Source organism: Zootermopsis nevadensis, unplaced genomic scaffold (genome assembly GCF_977971745.1).
Source record: "Zootermopsis nevadensis isolate Lab colony 2312 unplaced genomic scaffold, Znev_1.0 Znev_ptg000044l, whole genome shotgun sequence".
In the NCBI taxonomy this organism is placed as follows: domain Eukaryota; kingdom Metazoa; phylum Arthropoda; class Insecta; order Blattodea; family Termopsidae; genus Zootermopsis; species Zootermopsis nevadensis.
In genome coordinates this window covers 231,315-249,461 of record NW_028259176.1, presented here as the reverse complement: position 1 = coordinate 249,461, position 18,147 = coordinate 231,315, and the positions used below count along the sequence as shown (strand labels likewise).

Here is an 18,147-nt window from a genome sequence, read left to right as displayed (position 1 = left end):
TGTGGAGGCTCTGGATAAATTTAAGAAAAGCTCGTAAAAATATTTATTCGATCTGAAGACTTTCTTAATACGTGTCAGACTTTTACTGAGAAGAGAAATTAGATTGCCCTGCAATAAATTTAAACTCATAAAAGAACCTAAAATATTTCCAAACTTTTATAGAAAAGCTGAGCCAATTCGTTACTAATAAAATCGCGTAGGGAAACCAGTGAAACTTTGCGCTTAGATCAAAGTCTCGTTTGGATCACGGAAGATTCCGTGGGATTGATAGCTAAAGTTAAGATCCGCGCGTTACCGGACGGTTCGTGACGTAGATGAGAGCGCACCTGAGGTTTTCGCTCTAATCCCGCTTCAGCGTTAGAGTTCACCCACATTCCTAAAACTTTGACCTTATCATAAAATTAGAGCTCAGACTGTCTGGAGTAAGAAATGGGCCTCAGTGATTTCAAGAAGTTGGTCACGTCACCCGAGACGAGGCCCTATATATCAAGTAGGCGTTTGCAGGATTCGCTGCACTGCCCGGAGAGTTCGGATCCTAGAACCGGTACTCCGTGCCGATCCGACCGAAACGTGCGACAAAGTTTGAAGTATATTTACGTTTTCACATCAAATACGACTTTACTCTTTAATTATTGTGTTTTGGTGTAGTTAGTAGACGAAAATATTGCGGAATAGATAAAGGTCTATGAAGCGTTGAAATATACTGATATCACAAAGGCAGTGACCGACTCATTGAGGCGGGAGACAGTAAAAGTTATGATTTTACAAACTATTTTAGTCCACAGGATATAATAACGTGTCGAAAGCAACACTAGACGCGACTTTCGGGATGTAGAGGATCAGGAATATCCCGCAGAGACAGGAGTGGCGCTGTTTAATAAGTGAAGGAACTACGGCGGTGGAAAATCGTACAGTTTTCGGGGCGAATCCGTGCGTTCCATGTTTATTACAAGTAAAAGTCATAGAAATTAGAGTGAAGGAAGGGTTAGCAGATGAGAAGGATTGTGCCGTCCATTCTAAACGATGTTTCACAGTGGTGGTACTATTTCGCTCGCTGTATCTCGGCAATGTCTTTGGAATACGTAGTTATTTCCCTCTTGTCTGCAAGAGTGTGACGTGATCTCGTGTATTTACACGTCCAGAGCGCGCTGGGAAGAATCTTAAGTTACAACATTTAGTAACGTAAAATACATTTTTATCGTTATTATTACTGCTATTGGCTTTTAAGAACTATGCTCATACACGTATTTGACAGATCAGGAGTCTATTAACCAAATGTTTTGTTTCTTAATGCTTCCAGTGGAATTTTCGTTGGTTACTCCTGGGTAATGCCTGGAGTGTATTTTTAAATCGGGCGTAATGGGCTCCTTCCAAATCCTTACCTCCTCAGCATTAATAATCAGCTCGTATCCTAACTTATTCGGAGCCACGTATTACATTTGGAATTAGACCCCTGAAACCAAAACTGGTGAATTAAAAATTGCGCTATGGATTAGATTTAGAGCCATTTACATGTGATTCACACATGTACTTATCTTTCTTGAAGATTCTTGTGTTTAAAAGTTTTTTCGGAAGAAAATTATGCTTTTATTATTACCAACACTTTTTTTCAAATTATATTATTCCTTTCCTTTCGGATCAAAGCACCATGCATCACAACTTAAGACGCAGCGCAATACGAAAACTGTCTGTAATATGTATGCATTTTCCATTAGATGTGAGTAAAACAGAGTTTTCTGTTAACACTATTATTTTCATTAATTCATTTTTAAACTCTCATTACTTTTATGTTTTCTGCTTGTATAATTGTTATTTACTGTTATTTTAAGGGAGTTTATTGCTTTCGATTAATGTTTAAACTACAGAGGCAAGACCTACCATGACTGTATGTGAGTATTAACATTAGGGTAAGCTAGAATAATAAAAAATAATTATGACGAAAGGACTAGCTAAAGTAGTATATATTGTAACGACTAATTTTGGAAACCACAACAGGAACGAGTATTTTAAACACTTGCTTTCTGAAATAACAAAGACACGAAGCTCGAAGTCTCATTCTCTCTTTTGTCTGCCGCTCATGGAGCAAACGGCAGGTTCATGCTAAGTGCATTTAAAATTAATATTTACGTAGAAGTTAACTGAAGTTAAATTGCTCGTAAAATTGTTGATTTGTTTATACTGCATAATTAATTTTAGACTGAAGACCTGTTTTGAGAAGGAATCATAGCTCGAATACGTTGAAATCAAGTTAACTAAATCCGATTACGTTAGCAAAAACATTTTGGGTTAGAATAAAAGTTTTCTCTTCTGTTCAAATTCTACTTGAATCTAAATGTGTATGTGTGTGTGTATGTGAAAGAGGCTTATTCTAACCGGAAAAACTTATATCCACTATTTTATCCCAACGTTCTACCTGCCTTTTTAAAAAGTTTTGTGACCTTTCCTTACTTATTTCCTTTCGCTTTCTTTCATCTGTCTCCACGTACAGCCTCCCTTGTTGCACACTGCAACTCAGTAACTCAAAACTTCCCCATAATATTTTTTACCGTACACTGAAATGATTCTCATTCCTTCCCCTCCATGGCCTGCATCTATTAGACGGTGGGAGCCAATTGCTTATTCCTCTCTGCCACACTCCTTCTGCTATTCTTTACCAAACCACCTAAGCCCCTGCAGGAATGCCCTCTGAAGCTACTACGTTGACCTATCAGTATAAGAGATGATAATGTTGCGTCATATTGTGATGATTATAATTGTTTAATTTTAACCGTCTAATCACAATAAAATATTTTATTAAATATTAAAATATTATTACTACAATTAACATTTAATATTTAAAATATATTAAAATGATGCTCTTTCTATCGAAATATTCGATTTACAATTAGAGCATTATATCGATTATACACCTGAAGATGGTTCATTGAAAACCGAAACATGTCGTGAAAAAGATGATTCTCTAATTGTAAATCGAATATTTCGATAGAAAGAGCATCATTTTAATATATTTTAAATATTAAATGTTAATTGTAATAATAATATTTTAATATTTAATAAAATATTTTATTGTGATTAGACGGTTAAAATTAAACAACTATAAGTTTAAATAAATCAGGTACATATCACTCTTCATACTAGGATCCTTTAAAATTACAGAAAAACGTTGATCAGCTTCTCAATTTAAACACGAAACTATCTTTGTGGCTATGGAGATTGCTGTTTTCTGGGTTCTTGAGTCGTGCAGTATCTTTGAAGTTTAACGACGTCTCAGAGAAACTTGTTACCTCTGGAATGTCGATAAAGTTGTACCAGACTTCAAGCCGTAAATCTCAGAAAATAGACGTCTTCATAATCGCCACCATGAGAACCTGAAATCCCACATTTTTGAGACGAATTTAACATAATGAAAGAAGAGATGGGTGAGTCATGTACCATATGGGGAGACGATAACAGAATACAAAAATTTTGTTGGGAAACCTGACGAGAGATGTCATAGATATCTAGCCGTTGAGATAATACAGAATTGGACCCAATAAATAAGACGGCGTGTTCTGTATTCATCTGGCTTAAGGTAGGTACCAGTGTCGTCTCTTGTGAACACGGTATTGACATTTATGGTTCCACAAAGGCATGGAATTTCTTCACTTAATTATCAACTATTCCTAGGAATGATTGCTCTCAATGTATTTAACTACACAGACATTTTTACTTGTTTACTCAAAATATCGTTTCTAAGACAAAAACTTCATGGTCAGTACATCGCAAGTGGACACAGGGATGAGAAAATATCTCTTTAAGTTTGATTTTTACTTAGTTTATATATTTCTCTGAACCCTATATGTAATGTTGAGCTACGAATGGGTCATAACTTTAAAGGACAAATTAAATAGTTACGGAAAGAAGCGGGAAAATGTTGCTATAATCTGTGTTTAAAGTATTGAGCCAAAGTTTCAATTTGCCACGAATATTTCAATCAAGTTAGAAATTCACAAAAATGGCACCCGATACGTCCCGAATTCAAGTCTAGAACGTTTCTACTAAATCATATTCTCCCTTGTCGAGGATCACAAGAAGCTTATTTCACGGCGTCTACAAAAATTCTCCGCTGTAAATAAATTCGCCAAATTTGCTATCAGTTCTTTGTCGACACATTTCAATTCATTTTAAATCGGACAACAATAATATTCGCTTTCACGTGAACACAGGCTTTAATTTCTGAGCGCGAAATGACTTGTCGGAGCTCCTCCAACTGCAGAATGTGTTGGTTAGGTAGTTTTTCTCCTGCAATAAAATGGACTATGCTGGCTCTGGTGTTAATAAATCATTTGCTACCTACCCAGAAGTTGATTAAAGTTTTTTAATTTCATCAAATTATGATTATTAAATGGATCCAAAGTGTGAACTAAGAATAGACTTACAGATAACAAAATTATCGCATACCTGTACAGAATTATGATAATTTATTTAGAATGTTACGTGGACGTCTGGGAAAACATTGTCCGTGGTTTCGCTTTGTTGTGAATCTGTTTGCTAACCACAGAATCAACAGTGTGGTTAATTTATAGGTGGGCGTGATTCCTATTACAAAGGGAATAATATTCAATATTTGTTTTGTGTTGAAAAATAATATAGCCAAGTTCATTAATATACCTGCACTATGTATCCAAGTAAGAATGCAAACCATATGTTAATTGGCTTTCGGGTTTGTTGGTATTTTCATGGTCGTCTCTTTGGCTGTTTAACAGAACCGCAGACAGATGTACCGGTAACATTACTACTGAATACTGAGGCTGAAAGTCAAATTACGATATGTTAACTGCTAGGCTAGGTCAGAGCGAGTGTACAGATATCCTCGTCTGTCCTCTTCATGATCAACATCATTGGTTAGTTGGTCGGTTGGTTATATTATAAAGCTGTATCAACTGATGAAGTTATCAGACGAACAGGAACACAAGAATTATAAATACATTAAAACAAATAATGAATTAGCTAATTAAAATACGAGGCATGGAACAAATAATTAAGGATAAGAGAATCAGAAGGAAAGAAACTTATTTAAGGCAGACAGATGAAAGATTCAGCAACAGGTGGACAGCTAGTGGTTATTTTGAACATAGGTTTTAAATTACCAAATTTGCATTTATTTTCTTAATTCCTTATCATTAAAATTTTATTTCTGTATTTTTCGTTGTTGTCAATACATTGTTCTTAAGACGTAAAAGTCTCCTATTACAAACAGGAGGTAGTGATCTGAAACACGATTAAATAACGGAGTATTAATATTGTAGTAGTAATTATTTGCATTAAAAAGAGTATTTCAAATGACAGCAAACTTTACACTCACCGCTGTGAAAACCTCAAATCTTACAAGAGTAATTTCACTTAACAGTAAAATTATTATACAGCAACGTTTACTTAGGGATCATTTTCTTCTCATAGTTGAGTAACCTCTTATAAATTGCTATGATACAAATACTTACCCTCGACAACATTTGAAAGGAAGACATTTACATCAACTATGAACAATTCTACGTGTACGCGGGGTGTGCTTGTCAAAAACTTTAAAACAAATAAATTTTAAATAGCTGTAAGTCAAATTACATGACTTTCCGGACAATATACAATATATTAGCATCTTCTACTTGTTTGTTCTCATAAAACATATCGTAAAGTTAATATGGCTGCCAGCTGAGTTTGTTCACCGTGTAGTCTGATTACCGACGTCTGAGAGGTTTGTCTGTCCGGGTCGAATGTCGGCTACCTTTACCGACTATCCTGACTGAGATTGTCCTCAGAATTTTGAAGATATTTCCTCTGCAGTCCATAAAACATGAAATTTCCTCGTCATTTGAAATATTTATCTTAGCCTATGTAGCAATCACGATTTAGTAGTACGTATCCACGATATGCTAAATTTGAAACAGCAAAACTGAATAACCTAACAACTAATCATATGAACAGGAAGTATATTCTCACATACCCTGTTCAACAAGTCCCGAGTCGCTGGACGACACATCTGTTTGAATTCCAGTTGGAAGTGTACAAATAACTGGCTGTACAGTGTTTGAAACTGGTTTGGTAAACGTTATTACAGAAATTGGTAATTGAGCGATAAATGATATAACATTTGCATTCGTATATGGAAACAAAACATTGGTTTTGTGCAATTATCTATGATTTCCTCTCTTGTCTCCTAGTTCATTTGTTACAACCTCTTCAGAAACAAGGTGTAAAAATATGGAATTTTATGTAAATCTTAAATTTTCTAATTCTCCCTTCGACGGGTAATTAGCATTCCTTCGACTTCGAGATATCTAGGGTTGCAATTTCTGCTCGCAGACCGACTGTATTCCGTCCCTTCATGAAATGCTGGAGCATCGCTTGAAAATCAAAAAAAAAAAAAAAATTCTTTTAAATTATTTTCAATCTTTTATTTTAAGACATACTACCAACAGACAGTTTTTAAATCTGGATCGTTTGGTCTTTGGACAGAGTATATGCCCTCTTCTTTACACCTGAAGACGAGGACAGATCCAGCCCAGTCCTCAAAACGTAGTGCTTTATAGCATCAGACGATGAACATGCCCCACAAACTAAACATAGAGACTATTGCGTTATCCCTAGAATCGATCATAATCGACTACAGATTAACTTTCGATTAAAACCGTCGTTAAATAATTAAATAATAATGTTAGTATAAATAAACGATTATAAATTTAAAACAATAATAAGTATACAGAATATGTGATGCGAAACTGTAGTTTAAATTTCGACATATATACATTGGATGTTCGCAAATAAACCATTGTCAAAATAAACGTATGGACAGTTTGGCAACGTTTCGACGGTAAATTTACATGTCAACTGACGGGAGAGACGGAGTTGTTATTTTGGACGCCCAGTACACAGAACCTGTAAGTTGTGACAACAAAAAGGATTCACAAGGGAACGAACTGGCGAGGTCCACGCCGGTGGTAATGTCGCTGCAGGGTAAAAGACCGCGATGTATCTCAAGGCGACAATCTTCGAGTTCAGCGGACTTGGAAATTAGAGTAGCCCGTCCAACACAGCAGCGTAGCAGAGAAGTATATCCTACAGGCGCATTGCTCTGGGCATTTCCTGCCTCGAGCGTTCGCTACGAAAAGCTGGAACATGTGCCCATTAGGTCGCCATGTTTGTCCGTCCATCTGTCTGCTTGTAACAATTAGAGAACTTGTCAGTGAAATGTAACGTATTTTGATAGATATTTGGGAGTTGAATTACAGTTTGACTCATCCAGATTTTAGTTAAAGATGAATTACATTAACAGGTACTTTATATGAAGACATATATGCATGATGTTCACAAATGAGAATGTTGATTCCTGTCGTGTTATTGGATAGTTCCGTGTGCTTTTGTAAAACATTCTTCACATTTCCTACATACACCTCTACATTCCCAGGGTGGAGTTCGACCGGACATCCTGAGTTGTCACAGACATTTTTTACGCAAATTTAATAATATTAACGCATAATATAAATATCGTGCCTGTATATCCGCGTATATTATCTCCTAAACTACTGAAAAGACTTTGTTAAAGTAGAGTATTAGAAGTTTAGTCTGGAAAGTGTCAGCCTAATTTAATTTTGGTTCGTGTTGTTCAATATTATTCCTAAATTTCATGGACTTGATTTATAGAACTTTTTCTCTTGTCTTAAGAAACGATTAATTGTACAAAACATTTATGCTTTTTAGCAACTTAAGACACAGATCTTGTAAAGATCTATCGCTTTAATCTGTAATACGTTTTCATAGAAGGTAGCTAACATTTAAGGAAAACGTAGAATATGTTTATATCTTAATTGCATCATGCTTGTGTTCCTCAATATAATAATTTTATTTTCCGTCCTTACACAAGCTTATAGATTGTTAAAATTACATAAAATTATAACATTTCAACATTTTTGATATTGTTACATTTTAAAAGGACGGAAATTATTATATTATATTGTAGAATATGTTATTGAGCCATACAGAGTGATGATTGAAGTGTGGTTATTTTTGTTGCAGAATGAAAAACTCGCAAAAAAATACAACAGTCCTTTAAACAGATCAAGGCCGATGCTTCACAGCCGTTGCGAACTCAAAAAACCAACCCGTTCTGGCATTTATCATTCAACAGCTTATTTTGCGTGTTCGGTAAGAAAGGCTGAAGTCAGCATGAATTCATTTTGCCTTAAGCCCTTCTTATCGAGCACCGAAGAAATAATTTCCGCAGTTGAGGAAACGTACTTAAATAAATGAAGATTAAATCTGTGCCCACCAGAATCACAAACTGCACAAAATTGAAGGCCCTTTAAAACAGGATGGTGAGAATTCTTATTTATTCATGCTTGTTTAACAACGATGTTAGTAGCTCAGACTAACGTCGAACAGAACGATACATAAAGAAGATAGTAAAACGTATATGAAAGGAAATGGTCGTGGCCTGACTCGAGAAACTAGTCTGGAATTTGACTGGAGGGACAAAGGAAAATTACAAGAAACCACAATCAAGATCACTGGTGTCCGGGTTGAGGTTTGAATCCAGTACCTCCGAAATACGAAGGGGTACTAACCTCTCGATGTTCGGTACGATGCTGAGAAGAATATCTGGAACAAGGTCACTGCATAATGAGAAACTCTGTAATTTGTACTTTTCGCCAAACATTATGTTGATCAATTAAAGTGACAGAGTGGCTGTACATGTAGTATGCGCGATAAGCTAAATATGAGCGGGAGGATAATATTAAAATTATTTTTTTAAAAAAATATGTTTTGTGTAAAATGTACTGGGTTCAGTGGCGTGCTCTTGTGAACAGGGCAATACACGTTCGCATTATATAAAACAAAAACAAGTATTGAAGACGTTCGCAGCTATCAGTTTATCAAGATGAACTCATTTCCATGGAGTTGCCCGGTTAACCTCTGTGCTAGAAACCTCTACTACAGTAATAAGAGCCTTGTCTGTGGAAGTAGAATGTTTCACGAAATAAACAGTCATTTGTTATGAATAGTTTTAGTGATTATTAATTATGTAGCTAATGCCTTGACATTTTCCTATTGGGACTGAGAGAACTTTATGAAAATAATTATTCTAGAACTTTAGGTCACGTTTTTCTTAACAACATTGAATTGTAGTATAATGAGTCTTCATCTATTACATTGGTTCTCTACAAGTGCGTCGACAGCTTGGCGAAATAAGGTTTTGAATAGAATGATAATTATTTAAAATAAAATTATTATATTTAATTGAGTTCATTCATTAAGTAGTTAAAGTTTAAATATATTTATTTTGTACAGTCTATACACAAAAGTTTGAAGTTTATTGGTGTTGTAAAAATTATATAATATTAAAACATTTTGTTGTGTAAAATATTATATTAGCGCTCTTAATCGTAAATACGATTTTACATTATATTTTTTAGCGCTTTTATTAAAACGACATGTTTCGACGGGTAATACCGTCGTCTTCAGGTTTTATAAATTTAAAATATTTTAAAAACTATTAGATATTTGATGCAATATATTATAATGATCCGTAGTTCTGTTTGTACCTTTCCATTTTCATGGTAAGTTGCTTATTGTAGTCAGATGTTATATTTATCTGTGGAATTAATGTTTAATTATTTTCTTGGAATGAGTATGAATTGACATAGGAAATAAATAAATAATCGTATAAATATATATTAAAAATAGTAAACGAGGAACATACCAAGAGATGTTGTGTAGAGTAACGTGCGTCTGACGGCTGGTGATACGATTAAGAGCGCTAATATAATATTTTACACAACAAAATGTTTTAATATTATATAATTTTTACAACACCAATAAACTTCAAACGTTTTGTGTATAGACTGTACAAAATAAATATATTTAATCAAACACAAACATGACGCATATAAGATACAAATAGTTAAAGTTTGTAATACTTTTGTTTTACAATAATTATGCTTACAATTTACATCACTTACAAGTAAGTGTTTCTACTCAGATACAAATATCAATTTCTTATTTTACTTACAGTGTACCTCAAGACACTGATCTAATATATGCAGAAGAACTTATCTTATGCGTATGTAGATCATATTACTGTCGACTTTTAATTCAACGTGTGGGTGAAATGTAACACGCTAATCTTCCCCGACAATTAAATTTTCCCTTGTGATGGAGATAGACTTATACCATCGTCATGTCCGTGTGTATGTGTGTTTGTCCACAAATATGTCAGGCCCACCGTCATGTATTGTAGCCAACTGACATTGCTACATACACTGTAACAATTAGGACACCCCACGTTCGTAAAATGTTAATTCCTCGTTATCAAACATGTCGGTCGTGGGAATGTTCATGCGAGCAAAGTTACGGTCAGATAATATGGGTAATTAAATTTGTGCATTGCACGTAAACTAATACCACGTAGAAGAAGTGACATGTACTCCACTCGAAAGCCACAACGGTTAAAAAATAATGGCAGTAAAATACGTGAAATTCGAGTATGGTCACAATTATGTGGTAACATGTATCTACCTTCATATTTCGTCTGAAACTAAAAGTATTTTCCATTTGCCATTTTGTAGAGTTTCGCTCTCAGAGTAATTTCACCAATAAAAGATTTTGATGAATTATATTAGTAATCCGTTAGGTGGGTCACTCGTCACCACCGCGCGACACATACAGAGATTATGATTAGAGGAGAAGGCTTCCAGATATGGAATAGGGAACTCTCCTGTTGTTTCCCGCGTCTTTATTATATTTGGCCACGTGACACCCTATTTCTCCCTAGTTCATATTTTATTTCTGTATTGTAACCGCTCATCTGGAAGTAGTTAGGTTTTGTTAGTTTTTCTTTTGTGTGTGTTTCCAGTATTTCAAAACCTTTCTGTAAGATTCTAGCACCACCTGCAGAGAACAAGGGTGGACTTCAGCCCTAAGAGCTAGAAGTCATGTTTAGGCCATCTGTTTAACATCCAATCTCGACTCCGTCTACGACAGACAAAGAAGTGCCTTTAGGAGCAAGTGTGGAGGATCATGTTGGGCGGTCCGTGAGAGGTCTCTCTCTGACAGCGGGGGGTGCTTCGCACCAAGCCAGGGACCCAGGCGCCGAAGAAAATTAGGGTAGAGACTCACTCTTGTTTTAAGTCGCGATAGCGAAGGTTCTAGGACATACTGGAAACTGTATATTGTATAGAAATAAATAGTAGTGCCTTCCAACTTCAATCCGAATCATTATTGGCTGGTGTGATCAGGCCGTTAACACGACCTGAGACAAGAGCTACATCCCGACTAGCTAGCTAGCCCCTAAAAATCCTACACCCTGATAAGGCAGCTGTTACGAGGCCACGAGCAGTGGACGGTTACAATGTAGAATTCAGAACTGGGTTAATACTCTTAAAATTCGCGTCTCCAAAAAAGACCGTACCTGGTATCCTACAGTGGAAGAATGAATTACGTACTTTGACACTCGATAGAAATCCCTTTACGTATATCGACATGATGCTTCAGAAATCTGTTATTGGTTTTTGTTAATCTGTCTGTTGCAATGAAACAACCGTTCTCAATCGATAATTATCTGTTTGTATTTCCGGAAGTACGTCACTCGCATACATTTTTCTCCCCCTTCAAATTCCATGACACGCCTGTTATAGGTTATTGTTCTAATATTATCTGTGCTGAAACAGTAAATTGCAAATAACTTGAAAGAAACTGGCATTTATCTTTACGGATGAATACACGGGCATTAGTGATTATTTGCCAGCTTATCTTCCCGTTCCACTGCCTTATTGTGCCAGAAACTACTCTTCGTTTGCATTAATGGTACAGAGACTACAGATCTTCCGGCTTTTTGTGCAGCAAAACTCGGCTGAAAGTTTCGCACAGGCCCACATAATGACAATCGTCAACTTCAGAAACCTCCAGAACAGAGGAATTAAAATACGACTCCGAATTTGTATGTAACAAACAGAATCACGGCTTGTCCTTGTGTTAAAACAATAAAATGTATGTACAAAATTCCACTCGGAATCGATAGCACAAAAATTGTGCCTTCCATATATCGATTACCTTAGTTAAGTACAACTGACAGCGGAAGTTTAGTTAAAATACAACTTCCGTTCCCTCATGTTAAGTTTGGCGAGTACCTGCTAATATTTTGGACTGGAGAGCTAGCAATTCTGAGGATTCTGCTAAGAATCTACTCGTAAACTGAGCAATTACAACAAAATATTGTGAAACAGATAAAATCGCGGTGAGGAATATAAGTAAAATGATGCTAGCAGTCAGTTCTCCCGTTCCGAGTCAAACGATCCCAGGTCCTTGGTCTTCGGAACCACTGATAGGTGCCCCCCCCCCCCCACCAAATCATCCTACCGACACGGTTCCTCTGCCCCGTGTCGAAATTCGATTATTCGTCTCACGTAACCTCCCGGCAAATAACAAACTCTTTCCTCCACTATTCCCTCCTCGTCGTTTCCGCCTATTTCTTGTCATTTTACAGCCCCTAAAGCCATGTGAGAATTGTTCGGCGTAGGCTCACGCAGACCACGCTCCATCGAAATGAATCTGGAAGGATTTAATCCCACTCGAAATGTACCCCCCCCCCGCCTGCCCAGTGTTCACTTCACCCCTGTCCCTTCTATAAGGGACGGGGTATAAAAATCGTCCATAATGCAACCTGCTACAAACCAGCAGAGATTTAATTAATTTAACTAATTGAACTCGTGTCCATTTTCCCTGTCAGATACCACGTTCCACATATCTGGTACGAATATGGAAGGTAATTAAGAGAAAAGGCGAATTCATCAGCCGCATGTTGAAGATGTTTTGGGTACAGCAAGAAGTGTATCGGAGAAGCCGTGAAAATTACAACTATTAACGTTTCTACGCTTGGCAATGTTAATTTCGACATGCAAGTCTGTTTCTCAACATGTACGGCCTCCTGACGCAGCTCTGAATACATTTTCTTCATGTGTTTTAAAATATAAATTCCTTAGTAAAGAGCCCAAAAATTTTCACGTCAGTCAAGACTGACATACACTTAATATAATTTAACATGAATCTTGAATAAATTGTTAGAGGCACAATATGAATTAAGTTTCTAATGTAAGATTCTTTTCATAACAAATACCATGTTTAACTTCGGCTTTCATGGATAAGTCGAATCAAATTTAGTAGGTTTTTCAGCGTATCGACAAGCACTGTAGTTACCGTCTTCATGATAAATGTATTTGTTCGGGCTTATGAAGCCTTTATATAGGTCTGTATAAGGGAATCCTAACCTATCCCGAAGGCATACACCATAAAGACAGCACTTGAAATGTCTCTCGAAACGTTAGAAAACGTTCAACACTCGATGCAGTTTATCACCTGAAGTCGAAGATGTCGCTACACCAAGTTCGATCAGAGGTAATCTAAGGACAACAAGTAGCGCCGTGTGTGATGGCTGAGTGAAGCTCCACGCGTCCGTCATTGACGCCCCCAGTCCAGACGCCCGCGGCCGCTGAACGCAAATTCTCCACCGTATTCTTGGGGCCTGGACACTGTCAGCTCCCGAATTCTCTTAACGCGTCTGGGAATGACAATCTAATTTCATACTTGAGCGGTCTGCTGTGTGGACTTACGTGTTTAGTGGGAAGTCTAAAAACGCAGAAAACTAAGGATAGACAGCGTTGAACATAAGTAATTCCACTGTAACAAATCTCACAGCCAGGTAACTCCACGTCCAGACGCCATTCTCCATAATAACAAGTCTTACTTGAATTACAACAACACAGACTTATATTTTCATGATCTTCCGGATGTCTGTCTGTCTGTCTGTCTGTCTGTCCGCTAGTAACAGGATCCAGCCACCTGACCGATTTCGTTCAAACTCGGTAAACTAACGCTTCATGACATCTTGCTAAGACATAGGATTGTGGTTCAGTTCAAGCGCCATTTTCGTTCTTGGATATGAACTTTTCGCAGATTCTGTTAAAACTAGGCTTTTGATATTCATTGTACGAATGCTAAGATTTAAAACCCTTTTTAGTAATAATTTCGTTAAGTTAATAAATTTATGTCGGAGGCTAACCAATCAGTAAGCTGTTTGTTCAGCATATCCACAGTTATCCTCCTTGACTACTGATCGTCTTATGAGACCACAGCCTCAGGGCGAGTTAAGACGTGATGACAAGGGAACAATTAACCCGAACGCCTTAAACCTATTCTGGCTAGCAACTATCTTCTTGCACTTGACATTTATACTTAGACAATGAAGATATTCACCTATGTTTCATTTTCAGTGCTAGCCTGTGAATGGATATCTTGCTGTTTTCATACACATTAATGAATAATTTAAATTATTATTGTTCTTGATGGGGAAAACTGAGACAGGTGTAGGTTGATTGCAATCGACACGAATCGTATTATTTTTAAATGTCAGACTTAATAATTATTTTCTAAACGCACTGGAAATTCGAACAAATTTATAAATGGCTTACATTTCATTCAAGTCGACTGGATTAGACAATTAAACAAAAAATGGAAGTATTAAAAAATATATTAAAATTAGCCGTCAATCACAAATATAAAATTAATAAAAGATTAAAATATCATATCATATTAATTTTATATTTGTGATTGACGGCTAATTTTAATATATTTTTTAATACTATATAAATCACAATATGACACATCTACAATACCTTAAAAAATGGAAGGTTTCCTCAAACGCAAATACGAACTTTGCGCATACAACTCTGTACTAGGTATTTAACTAAGAACCTGTCAACATTTTGAATAATGGGTGTCATTAGCTTTCGTTGTCTTCAGCCTCTGTCTGCCAGGTGATATATCATCACACAAATTGTTTGAAGAGACAGTGTTATGTTGTTGACAGCCCACAAATAATGAAAGCGGCATTTTCTCGCAAAAAGTTTCATATGATTAATTATGCGACGGGTGTTTTTAAATGCTACAGATGGCGGTGGGTTGCTTAACAAGTCGATGTTAAACGTTGAAGCCTCAAGGCCAATAGCCCAGGCGCAAATTTTTGTAATTACGGTGAAAACGAACCGAAATTTAAATGTAACCGCTCATACCTAATGTATTTCACAAACCAGAGAAGCAATCTATTCCTCTCGGAATATTCTTCAAGCAACACTTTAAGCGACATTGGTAACTATATGTACCAACTCTCTTGATTTTAAGCTACGTCGTATTTTGTCCACATACAGTATTTACGGCTTTCGTATGAATCTCAGTACAAACGTCGATTATCATCGTAAACAGCGTCAACCAGCTGAACTATGTAATGGTGAAGTGTGGTGTTTACTTTGCGGTACGGACTGAATTATTAAATATTATTAGTCGAGCTTTGTATCATTTACTCTTTCTCCGCTATCTTTATATTTGTCCTCTTATTGATAATGTTACAGTTTAAAAGACTGGTGATTACGAATTATTTTGGATGTGGATAATCAACCGTGGCTTATTTAAGGAAAGGTCCTGGCTGTTACACAAAGAAACGCAGGAAGCGAGTGCGTGCTACATGGTCGGTCCAGTGGCCGAGACTAAAAACCGGGAATTAAAGCAGACACAGTCGGCTAGCAAGCAGATCTTAAACAAGTGCTCGGTAAATATGTATTTATTTAAACACAGATGCAAATGTAAATACATGTATACCTACATAATTCTACACAGGCAACATCCACACGCATATAAAAAAGTAAAGCTGTCCCGCTGCTCCTCATTCTTAACCTCGGCTCACATGCAAAGCATATCGTTGACTTACACTACATCAAAGCTGACCTGCTTGTTCATCTCCGCTCAGACTCTGAGGTCCTCTTTATTTCCTCGATCAAACTGCTGTACACCTCCGAGGACGCCCGGGACCGACCGCGCAATTTGTCCTGCGAGTGGGGTTACGTCCCTCTGCCGGGATCATCAGCTCCCTAATCAGCACAGGACATCCCACGCCCCCTTCACAATTACCACCGTTACGCGGCCACTTTGAGCCGATGTACTAGCAACAGTGCGTGACAGCGGAAAAATAAATGTGTAAACGTGTCCCCAGACGCAAATGTTGAACGTTGTAGTTGGAAACCAACGGCTGGAGAATGTGGAGCATTTCAAGTACTTGGGAAGCATAGTCACGACGGACGCCCTATGCACCAAGGAAGTAAAAGCAAGGATAGCCATGGCCAAGGCAGGTTTCGTCAAGAAGAGGATACTTCTCACTAGCAAGTTGGGCTTGGAGATGAAGAAGAAACTAGTGAAGTGTTACGTATGGAGCAGAGACTTGGACACTCAGGAAGAAGGAACAGAAATACCTGGAGAGTTTTGAAATGTGGTGTTGGAGAAGAATAGAGAAGATCAGGTGGACGGATCGAGTGACCAACGAAGAAGTATTGAGGAGAGTCAACGAGCAAAGAAGCATTCTGCAGGCGATTACACGAAGGAAAGCTAACTGGCTGGGACATATTATGAGAAGGAATGGGTTACTGAGTGATATCATCGAAGGCCAGGTTGAAGGAAAGCGAGGACTGGGAAGAAGACTGATACAGCTAACCGACGACCTGAAACAAGGAAAGAAGATGACGTTCCAGGAATTAAAGCGAAAAGCCGAGAATAGGGACAACTGGAGAGCTCTTTTTGGGAAGAGCAATGGACCTGTCGTAAGACAGCACACTGAATAATAATAATAATAATCACTTGAAATTGGTATTGTGACTTAAAACTTGATACTTCTTAAAAGCAACAAGTGTATATACACCTAACCTAACCTAACGTGTGGTATAACATGCCCCATGCTCGTCGCTTCCACAAAGATGTTTCAGGTTCCATCTATCAAAACAACATAGGAGAAGAGAAGTTTACACAGTACGTTCACATTTCCCACTAAACACATCAATAAATTCACAATATTTTTTTCAGAATATGAATCTAATAATAGCATAATATACGTGTAACATTCCTTCCAATTATAAGAATTCTTGTGAACAATATCTTGAGAAATGTTCTAAGTTACAAAGTACAATTTCCCGATCAATGCGTATTTTACTTCAGCGTCCTGTATGGGTTTTTAAGAGACGTACGCTGTTTTATCAAAACACATGCACAGCATAGCATAACACTGTTGGTTTTAAATTGGTCCAGTTGGAGATACACAGATTTAAACTAGCACTTAAAAGGTTAAGGGAGTTATAGTTACAAAATTTATTAAATATTTCAATTTCCCTTAAAAAAACGTAATTAATTTCTGCTGCAATCTTGGCAACCTCACCGGGACACCATTTTGTTTCTGGATGTCTCACCCCAAACCACATAATAAGGGAGAAAAATACTGTAAATGGACCAACATTTTATACTTTTTATACTACGCTAGAAAACACTACACGTCGGAACATTAAAGAAGTATCATACGCCAAACAATTTCATTACTAAGAGAAATAAAATCCTTCTTTCTCTACATAAAGCTAGATTTTGATAATTTCAGATTAGATTATGAGAATGAGCAATTTCCAATCATAATTTTAAACATACTTATACTTTGCCCAAATTTTCTTAAAATAAACTCTACTGAAATAATAAATGTCCTTATTTGTTATGGAAATGAAGGGAAATCGTAAGTGTGAAACTGTAATACATCAAACATCTACTTTTTTGTTATTAATTGTTAAAACAAACTTTCTGTTAATACTGTCACTGTACCAAAGCACATGATATTGCCACGGACTGCACGTAACAGTAATGTATCAAGCCATAATTCCTCTCTTACACATGATCCAGCTGGCTGCATGTTGCCCTAGCAACCTAACCAAGCCACTAACCCCAGAATGAAGTCAGGCCGGCAGCCTATAATATGGTAATTTAAATTCCCTGTCCCTGCTGTGTGAACAAAGCAACCAACAAACATTCCCTGTGATGCCCCTTTGCCTGATGAATCATGAGTTACTTCATTGTAGAGTTCGTCAGCTCGGACCACGTAGCAACTCTGACGATCGATGCTATCGTAACAAAACTTAATAGTTTGCTTTCAAATTTCATAATTTCAAAGATAAAAAGTATTAATACCAGTGAACAATGAGGAGGAGTCTTGTGAACGAGGAAATGAATCCCACCTCATATGTTTGTAATGCAGCCAAGATGGCA

General features: G+C 36.9%; 1 protein-coding gene across 6 annotated transcripts in view; it reads right to left on the bottom strand.

The window, feature by feature from the left end:
- The window catches only part of LOC147871682 (brefeldin A-inhibited guanine nucleotide-exchange protein 1-like), a 33,466-nt gene that overhangs the window by 9,528 nt on the left and 5,791 nt on the right, over positions 1 to 18,147 (bottom strand). The window contains exon 6 of one of the 6 annotated variants that reach the window (XR_015538445.1): positions 3,351 to 3,368. The exons of 2 other annotated variants lie outside the window; for them this stretch is intronic. The gene's annotated coding sequence lies outside the window, so the exon portion shown is untranslated. Of the gene's footprint in view, positions 1 to 3,350; positions 3,369 to 5,232; positions 5,251 to 15,624; positions 16,572 to 16,702; positions 16,840 to 18,147 lie in introns of those variants that run through there. 3 more of the 6 variants (XR_015538446.1, XR_015538444.1, XR_015538441.1) reach the window with 3 other exon arrangements.